Source organism: Suricata suricatta, chromosome 9 (assembly GCF_006229205.1).
Source record: "Suricata suricatta isolate VVHF042 chromosome 9, meerkat_22Aug2017_6uvM2_HiC, whole genome shotgun sequence".
NCBI classification, from domain to species: domain Eukaryota; kingdom Metazoa; phylum Chordata; class Mammalia; order Carnivora; family Herpestidae; genus Suricata; species Suricata suricatta.
Window position 1 is genome coordinate 62,211,075 of NC_043708.1, and position 12,012 is coordinate 62,223,086.

General features: G+C 39.2%; 1 protein-coding gene across 1 annotated transcript in view; it reads right to left on the reverse strand.

Annotated features, from left to right (window-relative positions):
- The window catches only part of AKAP6 (A-kinase anchoring protein 6), a 481,813-nt gene extending 470,080 nt beyond the window's left edge, over positions 1 to 11,733 (reverse strand). Inside the window, exon 1 of the mRNA XM_029951555.1 lies at positions 11,672 to 11,733. The gene's annotated coding sequence lies outside the window, so the exon portion shown is untranslated. The remainder of the gene's footprint in view (positions 1 to 11,671) is intronic.
- Between the last annotated feature and the right edge of the window lie 279 nt (positions 11,734 to 12,012).

Sequence of the window (12,012 nt, forward strand, 5' to 3'; positions counted from 1 at the left end):
AATGAAATAAGTCAGTCAGAAAAAAACAGGTATCCTATGTTTTCACTCATATGTGGAATTTGAGAAGCTTAACAGAAAACCATAGGGGAAGAGAAGGAAAAATAAGTGACAGAGAGGGAAGCAAACCATAATAGACTCTTAAATACAAAGAACAAATTGACAGTTAATGGAGTTGGGGGGGCAGGGAAAATGGGTGATGGGCACTGAGGAGGGTACTTGTTGAGACGACCTCTGGCTGTGGTATGTAAGTGACAAATCATGGAAATCTACCCCTGAAGCCAAAACTACACTGTACACTGTATGTTGGCTAACTTGACAATAAATAATAATAAAAGAAATAAAATTTTAAAAATAAATAAATAAATTTAATCCTTTTGTTTTATTGTAGAGAAAAACCAATGTTCAGAAAGATGATGTCGGCAGATCCTAAAACTCAGGTTCCTTATTTCCAGTCTAGGGCTCTCTAAAAAAAAAATTTTTTTTAACATTTACTCATTTTTTGGAGAGACAGAGACAGAGCATTAATGGGGGAGGGACAGATAGAGAGGGAGACACAGAATTTGAAGCAGGCTCCAGGCTCCGAGCTGTCAGCATAGACCCTGATATGGAATTCAAGCTCCATATCCACAGACCGTGGATCATGACCTGAGCCAAAGTTGGATGCTAAATCAACTGAGCCACTCAGGCACCCCAAGGGCTCTTTAAAGTAGATCAGAATAACATTCTATTTGAACACCGTAATGTTCTTGTGTATTTCAACTGGCCATGGCATGTATTGCAGATGTAAGAAAGTTTCCATGAGGGATAATTTTTATCCTGCAGCATGATGAGGTTGCTAAAGTAGACATCTTAAATATGTTTCATAACCATAAAATAAAAACCCTATGAGTTTTAAAATTTAACAGCTTTATATTTTCTTATTCAGCCTGTTATTATTATGGTATAACTAGAACACAGCCTTCTTCCAGGATGTTTTTCTAATTACTTTTGGATATTGTTTTGCCTTTTTACAGAGAAAGGCATTCTAAAAATAGGATGCTGTCAAAATGGCTTGAATTTCAAGAAAAAAATTTTTGCACCTGCTCTTTGAGAAACAAATACTCAATTCAAAAATATGACATTTAGGATATGTCTTTGGTACAAAATTCAGCTATAGATATCTACTGCTAAAACACCATTTGCCTCTAATTCAACATAAATGGCAGAAATCAGCTATCCTAATTATTACCTTCATTTATGAAGCAGTATGTTCTTCTGGCCAAACAACTGTGTTGCTGTGTGCCTGTGCTTTGCTTTACTTCCCATTAGAGTATTTTAAATAGCAAAACAGAAGGACTGACTGCCATGGCTTATCATTCCCCCTATCCTGCCCTTTCCCTAAAGATTCTTTCAGTACCCACCAATCCTTCAATCTGAGATTTACACCTAAGGATTCATGGTTTAAAGAAGAATAAATAACTGTTTCTGAAGGAGACTCAAGTTCACTAAAGAGACAGAAAGAAAAAGACAACCGATAGAAGTATCAATGTATCTTTCAAATGACCTGTGAAAGCCCAGGTCTTTTACAGAAACCCTGTAAAGAGGAAGAGCCCATCAGAACTGCTAGGCAATATGACTGCTTTCAATGGAATAATTTGGAGTAACTGATGGTGCATGATGGCCTAACCATCAACCACGAGGGTGTCCTGGCATGCTATATGAAATAATTAGAGTAACTCATGGGGTGTCTGGATGGCTCAGTCGGTTAAGCGTCCAACTCTGGCTCAGGTCATGATCTCATGGTTCATGAGTTTGAGCCCCGTGTCAGACTCTGTGCTCACAGCTCAGAACCTCGAGCCTGCTTTGGATTCTGTATGTGTGTGTGTGTCTCTCTCTGCCCCTCCCCCACTCGTGCTCACTCTCTTTCTCTCCCTCTCTCTCAAAAATAAACATTAAAAATTGTTTAAAAAAGAATTACTCAAGGATATTTAGAAACTTGAAAAGCATCACTGCAAAAGAGAACTCATTTACTACATACTGAAAATAATTATATTGCCTTCCTCAGAGGGTTATACAGATTTATTCCTGCAACAAATATTTATTGAGCACCTACCATATGCCAGGCACTATTCTAGGAGCTAATGAAACATCAATGAACAAAACAGACAAAAATCTCTGCCCTTGTGCAATTTGCTTCATAGTAAGATAATGAGAAAAAAGATATAGTTTGCAGATGGTGATAAGTGCTATGGAGAAAAATTAGGCAGGGAAAGGAAATTAAGGTGAAATAATATAGTGCATAGTACAGTATAAGCATTTAAAATATATTAAAGAGTTTTTCTCTCCATTAATGAAAGCTTTGAAAATTATTTCCTTTGTTTTGGAATTGGAGTTGAGAAATTAAATTTCTTCAAATAGTAATCTTATCCCACTACTTCTGATAAGTGAAGTAATAATAACTCATTTAGGGCGCCTAGGTGGCTCAATTGGTTAACCATCTGACTCTTGATCTCAGTTCAGTCTTAATCTCAGGGTTGTGCGTTCAAGCCCTGCACTGGACTCTATGCTAGGCATGGAACATACTTAAAATATAATAATAATAATAATAATAGCTCATTTATCAAATGCTTTGTGCCAATAAGATTACATAAAAGTACTTCATTTCAGCCTGTAAAATGGATATTCTCCTCATTTTACATCTGGGGAAAAGGACACTGTAGAAAATGCAAAATCACAGATTTACTAATTTTATGTTAGAGAGACACCTGGGTGGCTCAGCCGATTGAGCATCCAACTTTGGCTCAGGTCATAATCTCACAGTTTGTGAGTTCAAGTCCCGTATCAGTCTCATTGCTGTCAGCCTATCAGTGCAGTCTGCTTTGTATCCTCTGTCCTCCTCTCATTACCCCTCCCCTACATGTACTCTCCCCCCAAAAAATGATAAAATATTTTTAATTATAATAATAAAGATTTTATGCTAGAGCTGAGATTCAAAGGTAAATACATCTAGGTCCAAAATACACCCTCCCAAGCTCTGTTTAGGATGTCAGAAGATGGAGTGATTCAAGAAAGGAGACTTGGTTATTGCTCCCCTGGGATCACCCACCCATGTCCACTTCTGCTACCACCAATCTCCAGCAAAGAGGATATCAGTCTATGGACTTATGTGTAAATTATGAGATTTTAGAATTCTAAAACCCAAAATATAAACCGTCATTTGATGCAGGTGATTGTAAAAAATCACTTCAGGTTTGGTAATATGACATTTCCATCAGTATCTGAAGTTCTAGACTCTCCCTGAAAAGGAACATTTTGTTTTCTCCTCAAGCTTGTTGACTGTACTCATTTTACTATTTCTTCTTTAGCTTTTTAATCATATGTGATAGTTACACAAGGATGGTGTTAAGATCTTACATCTAAGAACCAGAGAAAAACAACATAACAAAGGTCATGATTCTTGTTATTTTCTTGAAGAATAATAAAATAATTAAAACACAGGCACCTAGATGGCTCAGTCTGTTAGGCATCTGACTCTTGATCATGACTCAAGTCATGATCTCACTGTCATGGGATCAATCTCTGCATCTGGCCCCCAGCTGGGTGTGGAGCCTGCTTAAGATTCTCTTTCTCTCTTTCTCTCTGCCCGTCTTCCACCAAAATTAAAACAAAACTTATGGGCTTATTCACCTTCACAACAAATAATCCTAATAATATTAATCAGAGCAAAAAACAAAAGGAAAAACCCTCAAAGAAAAAAAATCACAGTGAAATATGTCTCTTCTTAAGCTGGTTATGTTACCTTTTCCTTGGTCCTCTGCCTCTCAGCCTATTCCTTTTCAGTTTAATCGGTTAAAATTCAAGTGTTTATAAATCATGTATCAATCATTTATTGCTAAATTAATGAAAACCATAATATCTAAATTCACCACTCTATTTCTTTATTAGTTCTTGAAGCAATCATTAGTTCTTTGAGCTAGTTTCCAAGGTTGTTTTTATTTTTTGTGTTTGTATTCAAATCTGTCCTTTCTCTTCAAGCAGCTGCTCTTCTGAGACAGGTTTTCCCTTATCGTGCCCTAGAAGCTGAATGCCATACCTAGTTGAGGCTGAAGAAAGATGCATTGGTGTAGTGCCTTGCTCAAGTGTTGCCCACCTTCTCACCACTCCCTCCTTCTTACATTTGTTTATTTTTACTTGAAAATGTAATGTATTAATAACACTAAAGGACAAAGTTTTTTAACTTCATTTGCACACCTGCTTTCATTTTTGCATATAGTCTTCTACCACAAAAGGTCCTGCTATTTTTGAATATTTCTAGAGTCATTCCCTTTTGGGGTGCCTGGGTGGCTCAGTCAGTTAAGTGTCCAACTCTGATTTTGACTCAGGTCATGATCTTGTGATTTGTGGGTTCAAGCCCTCCGTCTGTCTCTGCACTAGCAGTGCAGAGCCTGCTTGGGACCTTATCTCTCTCTCTGCCCCCTCAACCCCGTCAAAATAAATAAATAAACTTAAAAATATTTTTAAAAGAGTCATTCTCTTTTACTTCACACACACACACATACTCAAAAACAAAAAACAGGTTAAATACAGTGCAATATTTAGATTAACTACTAAGGCTAAATGGAGGCAGATTATTTCATTAGGGGAGCAGCAGCGTTACTTATTAAAGATGGGCTTTTTTATGCTAATATAATGGGAACAAACTGTGGCTGGGTAGACAGAAGCCTGGGGGGCTGCTGGAGGAGAGGATCATGGTGGGTCCAGAGCTATGCCAGAGCTGACAGTGGTAAGAGAGAGACTGGTGGGGTAGAAACAAATATGAGCCCTAAGAATGGAAAGAGCTGAGAGCAGTGTGAAACAATGATTGTGACTGGACAAAGTAAAGAGTTATTTCAGGGAAAATATTTAAATCAAGGAACTGAATGAAAAAACGAAAGATGAGAGGGTAGTCTCAAATATGCCTGTAGCTCCATCTCAGGGAACCTCCAGAACAGGAGGGCTAGCCCGCACCATCTGCAAGCAGAGCCCAGACAACAGGATGTTAAATCTAGGACAAGCCCTCCACATAAGACACATGCATGTGCTTTTGGTTGTCCTAATTTGTAAAGTGTTTGTTCCTTCAGCACATGATCTTGGACATGGTAGACATATGACACAGTTGTTGACAGTTTACTAGTGAAATTATCTAACACAGCTGTTTTTACAGCTTGTACAATGGTGGCCATGGTGGGCATTAGGATGGTTACAAAGTACACAGTAAGGCCATGCGTCCTTGGTGCTTGATTCTTAGAGAAAACTCCAATGCCCCCTAGTCCTCTAAGACATGAAAGGAGCCCCTTACCTATTTCTCAGGTCCTTGTTCACTCTCATACAGCCAAAACCAACCAAACAAAAAGTCATCTTTTTCCTGTGCAGCAAGTGCCATCATTCATATTCATTCTCTAACAATTCTCTGCACATGTGTAGATTACTACAGCTTCTTCTCACCGTAACACAATGGGTCATAATGCTTCGCATACTATGAGGTTCAAGAGTCCATCAACAATATCTCATTATTACAAACAGTGATGGTGGATCTAGATTTACAAACATGAGCATGGCTGGGATGTCCTTGCTAGGGAAGGGTTCATTATAAATATTGACTGTAATTCCCCTTTTAATTAAAAGAAATGCAAACTCTTTCTGTAGTAGTATAACCTCAAATTATAGGCCCCCAGTCTCCTGGATATATAGAATATTAAAAAATAGTAATAATAATAATGCTGAAAAAACACCCAGCCAGCATAAAAATATTGCGTGATTTAAATGAGAGTTAAACAAAGACGGTGATAAAAGTAATCAAGGAGTAAAGAAAGAGTGGGAGAAGAAATATAAACAATGAACCTACAGGATGGTTAATTAGGTTGCTTTGCAAAGATTTGATTTCTCCCCTGAAAGCAATGGTAATGACAAATAAGCCTGACCTACCAAATACCTTCAGGTATAATGTACTATGTCCCACATTGCCTATAAAAGAAATGCCACTGAGTTACTGCACATGGCCTGAATTACCAGGGATGCCTCTAAATTACCACGTATGGAGTCTTTGCCCTGGTTATCTTAAGCTCTACAATTTCTGTTTGAATTTTTCCAGAACAGAGGTCTCAAACGCAAGTATCCACAGGGCTCAGGCAGTAGCAGTTGAGGGTAAATGGAGGCGGCTGATGGGAGATCGTGATGATTTGGAGAGTAATGAATGCTAAGTCAGCTCTTGCCAATTGTGACACATCATCTAATTCTTAAAGAGAAAACTTGGAACTCTAATTTGAGTGTCAATTTTTTATATCAAAATGTCCATACAGGACTGCCAAATAACTTACAGAGTCCAGTGTAAAATGAAAATTCAGAACCCCTTGCTCAAAAATTATTAAGAATTCCATGATGATGACAACAGAACATTAAATCAAGTGTGGACCCTCACCACCGGCTCTATGTGCCTGCATGGGCTGCAAGGCCATGAAGCCCGCCCTGGAGGTACACAAAGCAAACTTCAGGCCAAGTGTGGCCCATGAATTATTCTGTTTGAGACCATGTTCTAGAGATTCCACAATCTTCTCCCCATTTCTCTTTGTGACTTAAAGCACCCAGCTGCAAGATGCCTGGAAAAGTTTGCCCTTTAGCTGAAAAACAGATAAAAACATTGCTAGTGGCTTACAAGAGAAACAAAGTCTCTCCTGTCCTCACCAAGTCTCAAACCCAGGTGGAGGGTTCACCTGCTGATAGGTATGTGCTTATAGAGAAAAAAATTTTTTGCCTTATTAAATTCAAAATACCTAAAACTCTGTTGCTGTGGCCAAAGTCCTATAAAAGGTGATATTCCCCCTAAAACCCTTCCCACTCATGACCTACTTACAGAGTTAGGTATGTGCAATTGGCATCAAAGAAGAATAATCAATCTGCAAGTGACTGATTGTCACAAGTCAGACACATACATATATATGAACATGCACCTGAAAATGCTCAGGAATGTTTATGAAAATACAATCACAGTTTTAAATACACCAGTTAATATAATCGCTTAAAGAAGTGCCTCTCATTTAAAGTGATATTTGTAAGGCATACTAGGAGGAATGGACAGGCTGCTCATGGTTGGAGGACTGGCACTTGTGCCCATGTGGCCTATACCTCCACTGGCTCACTGGCTAAAACATTCAATTTATAAGGCTCTCAGGATAGTTTTTAAAAGTGAGAAATATCTTTTATAAAAGTGAAAAAAAAGTCTCTCTTTAACTGATCTGTCATATACATTTCATATTTCCATATGTCAGGTTTATGTCAGTTGATATGGACATGTACTTTGTGGTTGATTACAATATACCTTCGAAAACAGCTCATACCAACAAAATGCTAATTGTCATGCAGGCTTTGTCCATACCCAACAAAATTCTAATACAAACCCAAGCAGAAAGATCACAAGACTACAATTTGATGCAGTGACTTTACTTCCAACATGTAGACCATATAAGCATAGGCACCTATATATATGTGTAGAAATAGTGGGTTTATGTATTAGCAAGCAGAAGAGAACTAAATAGAAATAGTAGTATTATAGTATCAGAGAGAATAAATTATTCCAGTATAAATTGACCTGTTTATTTTTGTCTACCCCTCTAGAATGTAATGAGGGAAGAGATTTGCATCTGTCCTGTTTATGTTCCCTCACATTGCCTGGAACATAGTAGATGCTCAGTAAATACTTATTGAATTGAACTGAATCTATAGGATCAAAACAGATTATAATTCACTGATTCTAGGATTAGAAATAGGAGGAGATCAGACACATGGAGCAGGACTACCAACTTCCCTAACTTCCACTGGCCTTTTTATTCCCTAGTTAAAATCGAACTCATGTAGTCACTGTACCTAGTAACTCTATTGCTTTCATATCAGCCTCTCATTTCTGTAGCTCAGGCAGACACAAGCTTAAGCCTCCTTGGAACAAGCTGGGACAAAGGTTAACTTCCTCCCAGAACCTAGAAAAGGCTAATGAGCTCCATGGAATGATATCTCTAAGTATTCACCATACCAGAATCAATATCAGTGTGCTGTCAGCGTATGCATTAGCCCCACAGTCAACAAAGGACAGCCCTTAGAGCCCACTAATGATGCTGGGCGTGGATAGCTGGGGATGGGCAAGATGATGCAGAGATGACTGTATCAGCTCTCCTCAAACACAAGGCTTCCAGGATGTTGCACAACACCATCAATGCAGTACTTTGTCAGAAGTAGGAAGCATTTGGATTCAGCCACTGATACACTCAGCAAAAAAAAAAAAACTCTTTTTGTCTTCTTAACTTGGATTTGGAGTACACCTTCTGGCTATGAGAGAAGTTTCCTCTTCTATTCCTTGCCAGGTGTTACCAGGGAATGCAAATGTCTTAAAGTTAGCAGAGCACTATTTATGTAACTGATGAGACAAGTACAACAAAGTTGATTAATTACTGACCTAGATAAGACCTGCCTTTAGTCCAATTCCATCATGCCCATAGTCATTTTCATATAGCATTTCCCATATGTAGATCCTGCTAGAAAGATATGTTGAGCCAGCATACTGGAAAAAGTTCTGAGCCTCAATTCTGTATACCTTCAATCTCTAGGATCAGACAAAGATCTCACCAAAATTCAAGCTCTTCCATGCAGTAAAATTGAAATTAATGTCATAAATGGAATTTCATTCTATGTGTGAAAATGTGAAATCTTATTTTCCAATTAGAGTGAGAAGGGTAGGGAAGTATGATAGAGTAAAGATGACTGATCTGTATGGTACACACAGTCAAGATGTCATAAAACTAAGATGTCTGTGGGTATCACAATCAAATCACAGTGGTTTGGAATCCTGACCCAATCACTTATTAACTTAGCCAACTTTGTTAACCCTGGCTAATACTTGGTTTCTGCAAAACATGAATAACACCACCTAAATCTACAAAATACAATTATTATTCTCTATCTCATAATGTCATTATAAGGTGTAAATGAGATATATATAATGTTAGGTCCAGTGCCAAATACATAATGAGAACATTATAAGAACTGTTATTTTGATGACTATTTCTATCAATCCCATAAATAATTAACTTCTTTGCAACTTTGTAACTTGGGCCGGGGCGGGGGGGGGGGGGGGGGGGGGGGGGGGGGGGGGGGGGGGGGGGGGAGGCCGTAACCAAAAGTATAGAGGAGCTTAGCTTCGTGTGAGGTTTCCATGGTGGAAACTTGGCCACAATGTAAACATGGTTTTTATGACCTTTCACTCATCACTGTGAAACAAAATTCTTTCAATTCTAGAAAGTTTCAGTGAAACACCACAGAGCAATCTCTCCCCTCCCCCATACACACACACACACACACACACACACACACACACACACACACTCCATCCACCCCTTGGGGATATATTAAAACTAAGGCAACTGAAATAGCCTTAGCCAGTAATTAAGACACACAGCTAATCAGAGAGCAGCAAAGGCTGTGGCCTTCTGCAAAGAAACCAAGCATTAGGATGACAGCTCCCATTACTAGGGCTTTGTTCTCCAGGAGCCAAAAGAGCACAAAAGCATAAAGTTGGAGAACTATAATTGCATTTTGAATACTTGCAGGAAAGGGGGAGGGAGGGGTGGTTGGGGGGGGGTCACAGGTTCCTCTGAAAGGAGAGAATATTCTAACAGATAACTGCGTCAGCCCACACCCACCAGTGCTTTCTCCACCCTCAAAGCATGACTCCACTTTTTCTAACACTGCCCTTAAGGAAACTGGCTTCTGTGACTTCCAGTAATTGCACAAATCACCCATGATGAAGCAGCTGAACACACTGTTAGACAAAAGAAACAAAAATTAAGCAAATAGAAAACTCATTAAAATGCTGTCTTTGATTATTTTTACTTCTAACAATTCACATTACCAAACAAGTCTTTCTTCCTTGCTTTTGCTTGGAAGTAATACTTTAAAAGAATTCTAATGGGCACTGGGTGATTTTCTCCAGATTCGTAATTCAACAACTAGATACACTTTCCCTTCCCCCATCTCCATCTAGGACTCCTCCCTATCACCTTATAGCTTCTGACTTAGCAGCGTTCATACCCAGCAGTCCCAGCAAAGCTTTCTGTTTGCATTATACAACAACAAAAAAAAGCAGGCAATGAACAATTCATGCTCCTAAGGGCTTGCAATAAAGCCAGGCTGAGCTGACCTCTCCCATCCCATATAGCTGCATGTCAGCCATATAAGCTTAAAGGATTGAGAATAGTATGTATGTGATGTGTATAAACAAACTAATTAAAATCTAAGGTCTCTCATTCCAGCTGGTGCCTAATGGGACCAATCTGATCGACTGTGAGAAAAAAAAAATCACTCCAAGCTGGCTAGAGATACTGGTTTCCTGCTTCCTAGGATACATCTCTTTTGGGCTCAATAAACAGCCTAAAAGAAGGGGCAGCTCAGGGGTTGCCATTCTTTCCTTTAGGACTTTTCAAATAAAAACTATCAACTCAGCAGCACTGAGCCGAAAGACCACTCCCTGATTCCAAGTGGACATATTGATCAACTGAACTGACATGTGCCTCCTCCTTTCTCTCTCTTCTTAGCATTCAGCTGCACCAGGAAAATCCGTTTCATTTCCCAAAACAAAAGGCAACACACTGCTCCTTAACTGATACTGTCAGACTACAGTTTTTAGGGGAGAAAATATATATATGTAAAATGAAGATGCCTAAAGACATAGCTAAGAGTTGAAATGAACATGGTACATGTTTACTGGAGTTTAGAATTAAGTTGTGGTTAGGACTGAGCCCAGAGAACTGTATTCGTCACAGTCCCTGGGAACCCAGCTATTTATTCATCTTACCAGATTCTGGCGAAAGTTAAGAGCAGCGCCCACTGGCACTTCCAGAGGCCCTCCTCAGCGTTACCCTTCACTGCAACTGCCGCAGAGAGCAGACTTGTTACAAGTCCGCCTGCAAACAACTCCAGCTATTTTAGAGACCGTCTAGAGATGGAAAAATATCGTGGCCGGCTTTCAACTAACTATAAGGACATGGGTTGAAGGACTACCATATAAATCAAAAAGCTCAAGTAATTTCATTTGGTTTGGGTCTCATGCTTTTAATAAATTCTGTCTTGAACAGGCAAGAGATCCCCTTCCACATCAGGGTTATGTCAAATGCTTATTCAGCATTCGCTCCTTGCCATGAAGAAACTGAAACCCAACCAAGGTAAATACTAAATTTCATACTGTAAATCACTAAATATTTCAAAAATCTCAAGAGCAAATAGGGGACCAATTAGCTCTGCCCAATAAAAAAAAGGGGGGGAAATATACATCTTTACAATGCTGAAATGCTGTGAACTGCTCATTTCAGAGCCTATTTGGGATTTTGTAATAGAAAATTATCTTATGCTTATGAAAAATTCTCTGAGAACACCAAAAATAACAGACATAGATGGAGCAAGAACAATTCTATGTATTATGATTCCTCTATGACTCTTACAGGCCTTTGTCTTAACCCAGCAGCCTGGAAAACAGATTTAGGTAAAACAGCCCTTCTTTCCCTAGTCCATTTTAAGCAGACAACATCCCCCCATCTCCGCCTTAGCAGACATCGACTAACCAACAAAACAGCCAAACAGCCGTGCAGTTAAGGCCCGGACATTCAACACTCACCATCTCCCGCTCCCACCGTCTCCTTTTGATGTTTACAGCACATCTGTAGGATGCAATACTAGGAGATGCCTTGTTTGACCTGCTGCATGATGCTGTGACATCAGTTCAGATGATGCAGCTCATTATGGGAAAGACTGCTGTTGCTATGGCAACTGGGATGTGCCAGGAATCCTTGCTGCATTTCCAGTGGAGCCTGAGACAATACGGAAGCCCTGTAAGAAACAGACGATATGCAAAATGTAGACCAAAGGGAGAGGATCCCTCACTGGACTAAAATCCATAGATTTAAAAGGGATTTCCCTGAAGGCACATTGGGAAAAAAACAAAAATTACCTCCTACT